The sequence below is a fragment of the Oncorhynchus masou genome, chromosome 12 (genome assembly GCF_036934945.1).
Source record: "Oncorhynchus masou masou isolate Uvic2021 chromosome 12, UVic_Omas_1.1, whole genome shotgun sequence".
NCBI lineage: Eukaryota > Metazoa > Chordata > Actinopteri > Salmoniformes > Salmonidae > Oncorhynchus > Oncorhynchus masou.
In genome coordinates, this window is record NC_088223.1 from 68,499,238 (window position 1) to 68,512,329 (window position 13,092).

Here is a 13,092-nt window from a genome sequence, read left to right on the forward strand (position 1 = left end):
AACTTTGAACCTAAATTCAATGACATGGTGACATTTTTTGTTGATTTCATGCTGAATTCACCAGAGGTCAGCAACAGCCCATTCTACTGCAGAGCTCATGGAGGCCTCTGCTTATGCTTCATCTATAAGTTTTGTAAACCACATTGTGAATGACTTTACTGCTTTTTAGTAGCTTTGAATGGAGTTAAACAATGCTGTGTGTTCATTGTTAAAGCCATGGTAAAACTAGTGTAACGGCTTTCTTTATGTGAAGGAGAGTCGGACCAAAATGCGGCGTGGCTATTGAGATTCATGTTTAATAAAAAAACATCTAAACACAAACGTAACACAAAAACCGAACCAGCCTATACTGGTGCAAAGTAACACAGAGACAGAAACCAGGACAATCACCCACTACACACTCAAAGAATATGGCTGCCTAAATATGGTTCCCAATCAGAGACAACGATAAACACCTGCCTCTGATTGAGAACCACTTCAGACAGCCATAGACTAAGCTAGAAAACCCCACTAAGCTACAATCCCGATACCTGTGAAAAACCCCAAGACAAAAACACACCACATACCAAAACCCATGTCACACCCTGGCCTGACCAAATAAATAAAGAAAACACAAAATACTAAGACCAGGACGTGACAACTAGTCAAATTAATCATTTTAAAACATCAGTTACATGCTGTAGGTTTGAGTTCATAAGACCCTGTTTACAATATTAATGTTTTGTTTTTTTATTTCATATTTTCACATCTGAATATAACTGAGCCCAAAGTTGCAGTCCTGAGGTATACAATAATCAATTATCTGGGACTGCTGCAATGAATCACTCCACCTACACACGCAAACAAACATGTAAACACATACCCAGACACACTATCACACACCACCACACACAAGCACACACCTTTAGACCAACAGCAGTGAGCATTTGAACTAATCTTCTGCTGTTGAAGTGCATTTGTTCAAAGTCCTTCAGTAAGATAAGAGAGTGCCAGAGAAGCACAACTCGCTCAGCCAATTCAGAATTTGTTCTATACTTGAGATTTGTTCTATACTTGAGATTTGTTCTATACTTGAGATTTGTTCTATACTTGAGATGTGTTCTATACTTGAGGCTGATGAAGGAATAAAGAAATTAGCACTAGTGTATTACGCATCTTTGGTTAAATTCAATGAATCATCCCTCAAACTTTACTTTTAAACTCGGACAAAACAGAGTTGCTAGTTCTAGGTCCCAAGAAACAAAGAGATCTGCTGTTGAATCTGCCAATTTATCTTGATGGTCAGTCTCAAATAAAACTGTGAAGGACCTCGGCGTTACTCTGGGACCTGGTCTTACTTTTTTATATATATATTTATATATATTGCAAAAAATGTTGCAACAAAATGTTGCAGAAAAGCTTATCCATGCTTCTGTCACTTCTAGATTAGACTACTACAATGCTTTACTCTCCAGCTACCCAGATAAAACACTGAATAAACTTCAGTTAGTGCTAAACACGGCTGCTAGAATCTTGAAAAAACAAACAAAAATGTGATCATATTATTCCAGTGCTAGCCTCTCTACTGTACAATAACTTCCTGTTAAGGCTAGGGCTGATTTCAAGGTTTTACTGCTAACCTACAAACTATTACATGCACTTGCTCCTACCTATCTCTCCGATTTGGTCCAGCCGTACATACTTATATGTATGCTACGGTCACAAGACGCAGACCTCCTTATTATCCCTAGAATTTCTAAGAAAACAGCTGGAGGCAGGGCTTTCTCCTATAGAGCTCAATTTTTATGGATGGTCTGTCTATCCATGTGAGAGACGCAGACTCGTTCTCGACCTTTAAGTCTCTACTGAAGACTCATCTCTTCAGTGGTCCTATGATTGAGTGTAGTCTGGCCAATGGGTGCCGAAGGTAAACGGCAAGGCACTGAAGCGACGAACTGCCATTGCTGTCTCCCCTCTTTCCACTGGGATTCTCTGCCGCTGAACCTATTACGGGGGCTGAGTCACTGGCTTACTAGTGCTCTTCCATGCCGTCCCTAGGAGGGGTGTGTCACTTGAGTGGGTTGAGTTACTGATGTGATCTTCCTGTCCGATATCTTCGTGGGCTATACTCAGCCTTGTCTCAGGGAAGTAAGTTGGTGCTCTGTTGATAACCCTCTAGTGGTGTGGGGGCTGTGCTTTGGCAAAGTGGGTAGGGTTATATCCTGCCTACGGGAGGGGTCGAGGGACACTGTGGCCCCGTCCGACTATACCCCCGGACAGGGCCACAGTGTCCCTCGACCCCTCCCATCTCAGCTTCCAGTATCTATGCTGCAATGGCCTATGTGCAGGGGGGCAAGGGTCAGTCTGTTATATCTGGTGTAATTATCCTGTCTAATCTGGTGTCCTTTGTAAATTGAAGTATGCTCCCTCTAATTCTCTCCCTCTCTCCCTCTCCTCCCGGAGGACTTGAGCCCTAGGACAATGCCTCAGGACTACCTGGCCTGATGACTCCTGGCTGTCCCCAGTCCACCTGGTCGTGCTGCTGCTCCAGTTTCAATTGCTCTGACTGTGGCTCTGGAAACCTGACATGTTCACCGGACGTGCTACCTGCTGTTGTCGACTCTCCCATCTCTCTCTCTCTCTCGCTCTCTCGCTCTCGCTCTCTCTACCGCACCTGCTGTCTTGACCTCTGAATGCTCGGCTATGAAAAACCAACTGACATTTATTCTTGAGGTACTGACCTGTTGCACCCTCAACAACCACTGTGATTATTACTTGACCCTGCTGGTCATCTATGAACGTTTCAACATCTTGAAGATCAAGATGGCCTAAATGGTCATATACTCTTATAATCTCCACTCGGCATAGCCAGAATTTGTAAAACATTTTTATTGACCCTTTATTGTCCTGACAGTTAAGAACAAATTCTTATTTACAATGACGGCCTACACCGGCCAAACCCGGACATTGCTGGGCCTATTTTACACCGCCCTATGGGACTTCCAATCACAGCCAGTTGTGATACAGCCTGGATTTGAACCAGGGTGTCTGTAGTGACACCTCTAGCACTGAGATGCAGTGCATTAGACCATTGTGCCCCTCAGGATCCCAAGAAGAGGATTGGCCACCCTTCAGAGCCTGGTTCCTCTCTAGGTGCCTTCCTAGGTTCCTGCATTTCATGGGAGTTTTTCCTAGCCACCATGCTTCTACATCTGCATTGCTTGCTGTTAGGGTTTTAGGCTGGTTATGACATCTGCTGATGTAAAAAGGGCTTTATAAATACATTTGATTTGATTTGAAACATCCATCTTCTTTTCTCGGTGTAGGTAGGAAGAGGTGTCTAGGGTGCATTCAGAAAGTATTCAGACACCCTGATTTCTTTCCACATTTTGTTACGTTACAGCCTTATTATTAATTTGATTAATTGTTTTTTCCCCTTCATCAATCTACACACAATACCCCATTTTTACAAAGCAAAAACAGGTTTTGAAATTTTCGCAAATGTATAAAAATACAAAACTGAAATATCACATTTATATTAGTATTCCGACCCTTTACTTTACTTACTATGTTGAAGCACCTTTGGCAACGATTACAACCTCAAGTCTTTTTGGGTATGACGCTACAAGCTTGGCACACCTGTATTTGGGCCACTCAAGGACATTCAGAGACTTGTCCCGAAGCCATTGCTGTATTGTCTTGACTGTGGGCTTAGGGTCGTTATCCTGTTGGATGGTGAACCTTCGCCCCAGTCTGAGGTCCTGAGCGCTCTGGACCAGGTTTTCATCAAGGATCGCACTGTACTTTGCTCCATTCATCTTTACCTCGTTCCTGACTAGTCTACCAGTCCTTACCACTGAAAAACATTCCAACAGCATGATGCTATCACCACGCTTCACCATAGGGATGGTGCCAGGTGTCCTCCAGAAGTGACGTTTGGCATTCAGTCCAAAGAATCCAATATTGGTTTCATCAGAGATGGTTGTCCTTCTGGAAGGTTCTCCCTTCTCCACAGAAGACCTCTCGAGCTCAGTGACCATTGGGTTCTTGGTCACCTACCTGACCAAGGCACTTCTCCCCAATTGCTCCGTTTGGCCGGGCGGCCAGCTCTAGTAAGAGTATTGGTGTTTCCAAACTTCTTCCATTTAAGAATGATGGAGGCAACTGTGTTCTTGGGGACCTTCAAAGCTGCAGACAATTTTTGGTACCCTTCCCCAGAACTGTGCCTCGACACAATCCTGTCTCTGATCTCTATGGACAATTCCTTTGACCTTATGTTTTGTTTTTTGCTCTGACATGCACTGTCAACTGTGGGACCTTATATCGACAGGTGTGAGTCTTTCCAAATCATGTCTAGTTTCAATTGAATTTACCACAGGTGGACTCCAATCAAGTTATAGAAACATCACAAGGATGATGAATGGAAACATAATAAACCTGAGTTCAATTACGAGTCTTATAGCAAAGGGTCTGAATACTTATGTATTGTGTGTAGATTGATGAAGAAAAACATTTATTTAATACATTTTAGAATAAGGCAGTAACGTAACAAAATATGGAAAAAGTCAAGGTGTCTGCATACTTTCCGAATGCACTGTATGTCCCTGTAATAGTTTGTCCCCATAGTTCTTACTGTTTACCCACTGAAGCCAAGTAAGTTTTTTCAATTGCCATTTAACCTGAATGCTATTCAAATGTCATTTTAACTATGTATAGTCATTGCTAGAATACAAACACATTTCACATGTAGGCAAGTAGGAATCATGTATGTAGAGCACATGCCATTAGGTGTGACTCAACAGTAAGAATTAAATTATTATTCAACCTTACTATCAATTGTCCCTATAGTTATCCAATATGGCATTTAATTTCACAAAGTATTGCTTTTATCCCACTTGAGATACCCATGCTAGCGCTGTAAAGGTTTTGTGCAGCACCCCACCAACTGGAAATATAGTAGAATTACACCTATTTCCCTGAGGCAAATAATACTTTAAATTATTTTTCTATACTGAACAAAAATATAAACGTAACATGCAACAGTATCTAAGATTTTAGGGAGTTACAGTTCATATGAGGAAATAAATACATTTGGCCCCAATCTATGGATTTCACATGACCGGGAATACACATATGCATCTATTGGTCACAGATACCTTTAAAAAATGTGTCCTAACAATGGGCCTCAGGATCTCATCACGGTATTTCTGTGCATTCAAATTGCCATTGATAAAATGCAGTTGTGTTCATTGTCCTTAGCTTATGCCTTTGTCAGCAAACCCCTCATCCACACGACGCCATGCACATGGTATGTGGTTGTGAGACCGGTTGGATACACTGCCAAATTCTCTAAAATGCCGTTGGACACTTTGGAGGCTTATTGTAGAGAAATGAGCATTCAGTTCTCTGGCAACAGCTCTGATGGACTTTCCTCAACACATGTGTTTACATTCGTATTAGTGAGCATTTCACTTTTGCCAAAAAGCATGATCATTACACAGGTGCACCTTGTGCTGGGGACAATAAAAGACCACTCTAAAATGCGCAGTTTTGTCGCACAACACAATGCCACAGATGTCTCAATTTTTAGGGAAGTGCAATTGGCATGCTGACTGCAGGAATGTCCACCAGAGCTGTTCATTTCTCTAAAATAATGTTGTTTTTGAGAATGTGATAGTATGTCCAACAGACCACGTGTAACCACACCAGCCCAGAATCCCTTCATCCAGCTTCTTCACCTGCGTGATCATCTGAGACCAGCCACCCGGATAGCTGATGAAACTATGAGTTTGCACAACCAAGAAGTGTGTTCTTCACGGATTAATTGCGGTTTCAACTGTACCGGGCAGATGGCAGACAGCCTGTTGTCGAGCGGTTTGCTGATGTCAATGTTGAATTAACCATGGACAATAGAAACGATTGTATTTTATCAATGGCAATTTGAATGTACAGAGATATTGTGACATGTTTCAGCAGGATAATGCATGGCCCCATGTCGCAAGGATATGGACACAATTCCTGGAAGTTGAAAATGTCCCACATGGCCTGCATACTCACCAGACATGTCACCCTTTAAGCATGTTTGGGATGCTCTGGATCGACGTGTACGACAGAGTGCTCCAGTTCCTGCCAATATCCAGCAACTTTGCATAGCCATGGAAGAGGAGTGGGACAACATTCCAAAGGCCATAACCAAAAGCCTGATGAACTCTATGTGAAGGAGATGTGTTGCGCAGCATGAGACAAATGGTGGTCAAACCAGATACTGACAGTTGGTTTTCATCCACGCCCCGAACTTTTTTTTAAAGGTATCTGTGACCAACAGATGCATATCCGTATTCCCATTTATGTGAAATCCATAGATTAGGGCCTAATGAATTTATTTCAATTTCCTTATATGAACTGTAATTCAGTCAAATCTATGAAATTGTTGCATGTTGTGTTTATATTTTTGTTCAGTGTATTTGTATGATGAAAAATACCATTATGTAGTAGCTCTATCCACGGGTGCTATTTGAGTTCTTGCATTGGAATTATAATGAATTCTGTTTATATCACCCAATACCACAATAAACATAAAAGACCAAACAATTATTTTGACCAAGAAGTAACAGGTTCAATGGCACGAAATCGTGCTGCGCTCTATCGGCAACATGGATAGCGCCCTTCACACCAAAGCAAGATTTTGATAAAAACCAACTAGCTAGATTTGGTTTCAATCGTATCTTTTCAAAAGAGTTGCAGCTTCCTTGATGCTTTGTGGAACTTCCTGAGTAATCAATCATTCCATTCTCTCCAAAATATTATTGTAAGATCCCCTTCAAATGCCAGTTGGATTAATTGAGCTTTCCTCAGGTGTAGCATGCTTCTTCTGTGCTGGCTGAACACATTTATAAAAGTGGAAAATTGGTTCTCGCATGTAGTTGTGGATGCCCAGAAAGTCTGTCCATATTTCAGTGCAGTAAGCACAGTTGTCATAGCGGACAGAGGTCCAAAGAATCGTTGCAGGATATCAAGTGGGGTCCATTTGTCCTCAATGGAGCCAGAGCGTGCAATTTCAGTTATTTTCTGAGCAACACTAAACTCAGCTTCCTCCAAATCAGTTTTGCTTAGATCCAGCAGTGGCTTCACATTTTTCACATCTAGAAAGTAATGGCTCTCTGGGTCAAGGAAACACAGGGCTTCCACCAGTTGGCTGTTGCGTTCACTGAATCGTTCTGACGTTTCTCCAATGACAGCATCCAACATGCTGAAGAACAGTAATTTACATTCAGTCTCTTCTCCTCTGTCCTGGTTGCCTACTGTAGTGTCCAGTGGAGATTTTTTCACATCCAGTAGGATCCTTGATCCTGTCTACCTTCAGTGTGCACCAAGATTCTCAGATTTCTTTAACTATTTCCTCAGTGACAATCTCACTCATGAGCGCTATGATCTCGTTTAGACAATCTTGTGACGTGTATGTGGCATTGTGGGGTATGGTGCTAAACACCTTAACACATTCTTTGCCTTTTTGGAGAGTACAGTGCCTTTCGAAAGTATTCAGACCCCTTGACGTTTTCCGCATTTTGCTACATTACAGACTTATACTAAAATGAATGAAATAAATACAAATCAGCATCTACACACAATACCCCATAATGACAACGTGAAAACACTTGTTTTTCTTTTTTTTTGCTAATATATAAAAAAACAAAAACAGAAATACCTTCTTTACATAGGTATTCAGATCCTTTGCTATGAGACTCTCAATTGAGCTCAGGTGCATCCTGTTTCCATCTATTATCCTTGAGAGTTTTCTACAACTTGATTGGAGTCCACCTGTGGTAAATTCAATGGATTGGAAAGGCACACAACTGTCTATATAAGGTCCCACAGTTGACAGTGCATGTCAGAGCAAAAACCAAGCCATGAGGTCGAGAGAATTGTCTGTAGAGCTCCGAGACAGGATTATGTTGAGTTACAGATCTGGGGAAGGTCCCCAAGAACCCAGTGGCCTCCATTATTCTTAAATAGAAGTTTGGAACCACCACAACTCTTCCTAGAGCTGGCTGCCCGGCCAAACTGAGCGGGGAGGAGGGCCTTGGTCAGGGAGGTGACCAACAACCCGATGTTCACACTGACAAAGCTGCAGAGTTCCTCTGTGGAGATGGGAGAAACTTCCAGAAGGACAACCATATCTTTGCAGCACTCTGCCAATCAGGCCTTTATGGTAGATTGACCAGATGGAAGCCACTCCTCAGTGAAAAGCATATGACAGCCCACTTGGAGTTTGTCAAAAGGCATCTTAAGTCTCTCAGACCATAACAAACAAGATGCTATGGTCTGATGAAACCAAGATTGAATGCTTTGGTCTGAATGCCAAGCGTTGCGTCTGGAGGAAACTGGGCACCATCCCTACGGTGAAGCATGGTGGTGGCAGCATCATGCTATGGTCATGTTTTTCAGCGGCAGGGACTGGGAGACTAGTCAGGATTGAGGCAAAGATGAATGGAGCAAAGTACAGACAGATCTTTAATAAAAACCTGCTCCAGAGCGCACAGAACCTCAGACTGGGGAGAAGGTTCACCTTCCAACAGGACAACGACTCTAAGCCTAAAGCCAAGACAACGCAGGAGTGGCTTCGGGACAAGTCTCTGAATGTCCTTGAGTGGCCCAGCAAGATCCCGGACAAACATCTCTGAATAGACCTGAAAATAGCTGTGCAGCAACGCTCCACATCCAACCTAACAAAGCTTCAGAGGATCTGCAGAGAAGACTGGCAGAAAGTCCCCAAATACAGGTGTGCCAAGCTTGTAGCATTATACCCTAGAAGACTCAATGCTGCCAAGGGTGCTTCAACAAAGTACTGAGTGAAGTGTATGAATATATATGTAAATGTAATATTTCAGTTTTTTATTTGTAGCACTTTTACAAAAATGTATAAAATTCTGTTTTTGCTTTGTCATTATGGGGTATAGTGTGTTGATTGATGGGGGGGACATTTAATACATTTTATAATAAGGCTGTAACGCAAACAAAATGTGGAAAAAGTCAAGGATTCTGAATACTTTCTGAAGGCACAGTATATTCCATCATAGACGGAAAAAGTCCACTGCCTTACTCCCCTTTTGAGTCTAACGTCCCTGTCACTACTTCCACCGAAGTCGGCTCCTCTCCTTGTTCAGGTGACGTTCGGCGGTCGATGTTACCGGCTTTCTAGCCATCGTCGCTCCATTTTTCATGTATCCATTTGTTTTGTCTTTTTCCCTGCACACATGGTTTTCATTCCCCAATCAATCTACATGTATTTATTCCTCTGTTCCCCATCATGTCTTTGTGTAAGATTGTTTGTGTTACATGTGTATTGTTGACGCGCCACACTGGCTTGTTTTTTCTGTGTTATTTTTTCACAAAGATGTTTATTGTTAAACATAATTACTTGTGACTGTTTGGCACTTTTGCCTAAATAAAGTGTTTGCCCGTTCACAAATCTCTGCTCTCCAGCACCTGACTTCGCTACCAGTACGCACACATCTGACAGTCCCCCTTAGTGGTTGTCTGGTTTGAAACCATAGACTCAATAATGTCCACAATCACAGACAAATACATGGGATTTCTTGCCAGCTGCCCATCATCAAACAAGTCAGAGTGACACCGATGTTACCAATAGCACTTCAAACTAGTTTTTCTTTCCACAGTGCACTGCATTTTAAACGTCCTTTGCTTGATGCGTGCCTAGCAAATCTTTTGGTCCTAACAATAGCATTCTTCCAGATTGAATAGCCAGCTTGGGTGAAGTCTTTGACTGCGTTAGAACTTTCAACGTGGGAAACAAAATGCAGCATCTGTAGTAACCAAGTATTTCAGCCACTCTCTTCCTATGAACCAGTTGCTATCAAATGAAAGTTTTTGGCCAAAAAATCTGCGGCTATTGTAGGATTCTAGGCTAACCTGGGCTGGCTCCTCTGTACCAGTCTAATAACCCTAATGCTTTTTACAGCTGTAGCTAAGAGTGAAGCAGCTTAACGGTCAACTTGACCCTGCCCTTTTAAATCAAAATGGTCAACGGAGGCCGTTCACATTATCCACTTAGCCTACCACAGAGATGAGAGATGAGGAGTGTTTTTCTGGCTTTTTACATAAACCCAAAGGAGTCATACCTAACCGCCCAGTGGCTTTCCATAGCCCCCCTGCTGCAACCTGGTCTCAGAGCTTTTCATATTATTCTGTATGTACAGTACCAGTCAAAAGTTTGGACACACCTACTCATTCAAGGGTTTTTCTTTATCTTTACTATCTTCTACATTGTATAATAACAGTGAATACATCAAAACTATGAAATAACACATATGGAATCATGTAGTAACCAAAAAAGTGTTAAAACAAATCTAAATATATTTACTATTTGTGATTCTTCAAAGTAGCCACCCTCTGAACACAAGTGTGACATGTATGTGTAGGGATGAACTTTTATGCATTGGTCTTCAAAATTTCAAAACTTCTTTCAGCATATTTATTATGAATTTGGACATGTACAATTGGTGTTGTGAAAAAAATGTAATAAATCAAAAAGCCGGCATGTACTTTTTACTCCATACATTTACTTTTGATACTTATGTATATTTTAGCAATTACATTTACTTTGATACTTAAGTATATTTAGAATCAAATACATTAAGACTTTTACTCAAGTAGTATTTTACTGGGTGACTTTCACTTTTACTTGAGTAACTTTCTATTAAGGTATCTAGACTTTTACTCAAGTATGATATTTGGATAATGGTGCCGGTGGGGATGGCTGCCATTTTACAGGCTACTAACCAACTGTGCTATTTTGCATTGTTTGTAACTTATTTTGTACATAATGTTGCTGCTACCATCTCTTATGACTGAAAAGAGCTTCTTGATATCAGAAGAGCGATTACTCACCTCGAACTGGATGAAGATATTTTCTTTACTGAGTCCGACGCGAAGGAAATACTACTTTTCCGAGACCAGGCCCAAATCCCCGTCATTCGTGTGAAGAAAAGATGGAAATACAAGGGGCGGAGATAGGGGTGCCTTGTGAGAATTAGTTGGTGAGTGGATAACCCGCCTCTACCATCCGTTCTATTGGCCAACGTGCAAACACTGGAAAATAAACTGGATGTTATCCACTCGAGACTATCCCACCAACAGGACATTAAAAACTGTAATATCTTATGTTTCACATAGTCAAGGCTGAACGACAACATGGATAATATTCAGTTGGCTGGGTTTTCGTGCATCAGCAGGACAGAACAGCTACGTCTGGTAAGGTGAGAGATGGGGGTGTGTGTCAGCTGGTGCGCAATGTCTAAAATTAAGGAGGTCTTGAGGTATTGCTCGCCTGATGTAGATTACCTCTTGATAAAATGTAGACCACACTATATACCAAGAGAGTTTTCATCTATATTTTTTGTAACCATCTATTTATCACCACAAACCGATGCTGGCACTATGACCGCACACAACGAGCTGTATAAGGCCATAAGCAAACAAGAAAATGCTCATCCAAAAGCAGAGCTCCTAGTGGCCGGGGACTTTAATGCAGGCAAACTTCAATCCGTTTTACCTCATTTCTAGGAATTGTACTTTTAACATCATATTTCAACAGGATTCTACTTTATCAGGTATATTTTGATGATATTAATGAAATAGTAAAAATATGTTTGTCCTGGCTAGGATATCTTGGGGATCCGTGTTATCACTGCGTTTTTAAATCTTGCGAAACAGACCAAACAGACCAAGCCGGGATTTGGGATATGAGAAGTCAATGAGAGAAGTGAAAAATTCTTCCTTAGTTGTTAATTTCATCGAAATCTAAAGGCACAACCTATTTTTTTGTTGAACATGTTATTACTCCAATATCGTGAAAATGACAAACTGAAGTTTTCATTTTTGTCAAAAACAACTTGATATCGAAGGAGTGCCTTTGATTTGTCGTCCTGCACTTGCACAGTTTGGTGCGAGACGACCGTAAGACTTAATGATATATTTCTGCGCATGAGCTTAGCTAGCCAATGCCACCATGACACTGCCTACAAGTGTGATCAGGGATTTCTATTGGACAAGCAGTCAAATTTGGTGCGGTCTTGATTTCAACGTTCACGGACATAGATTTTTGATCTGGTCCGAACCAAATCTGAACCAAACATAGACATCTATAATTGGTTCAGATTTGGTTTGGACCAGACCAAAAACCTATGTCCGTGAATGTTGAAATCAAGACCGCACCAAATTTGAACCAAACATAGAAGTCTTTGTTTGGGTCAAATCAAGGCTGGTCTAGACTGGACCAAAAACCAACATCAGTGGATGTGGAAATCAAGACCGGTCTGGACTTCACCAAAAAACGACTGCTGGTCTGGACAGGACTGTTGGTCTGGACAGGCTACCGTATAGCCTACCGTGTCAGCCTGCAATGGAATTTGATGACTGTCCATCCATGTGTTAGGCCCAACATTTGTAAAACAGGCCATTCATTGGCTTTACTTGTCCTTATTCCTGTGACTAATCAATTTGGCAATTGGAGGTCTGAATATCAGGCCGCTTAGATGGTGACAGACAGGGGCACTGGTGTGCATCGTGATGGTGTGGTGCTGAAGGAAATTGCTGACTTGGACGCGCTAGCTAGCTAACATTAGTTAGCAAATGTCAGCTACAATGTTGCTCAGTAACGTTAGCTAGCATAAGTGCCCCGATGAAGATTAATCATGGAATACTTATAGATTCTCACAACACAGCTTAGATAAAATCGACAATAAAAGGCATAACTACAGCAGCCAACAAACAGAAAATTAACTATACACTTTCTTTGTTTAGCTACCTTCATGAACAAACAGTAACTGGTGGCTTCTGCATTCGAGAAGGGTGCAACTGCAGCCTGCAATTCAGGGCGTTCCTGCATGTGGGCATTCCTGCATCTCCAGGAACACCTCTTTATACTTCTATTAGTACATTTTTAAGCTGTGACTCCGGTACATAGGCGAGAGGCAGGGGTAATGACCCTGATAGAGGATGGGGCATTACCACCAACTGTAGTTGGTGGTAATGAACCATAACGTTGGATGCCAACCGCCGATAAACCCCACAGAAGACGAGGCAGGGTTGACA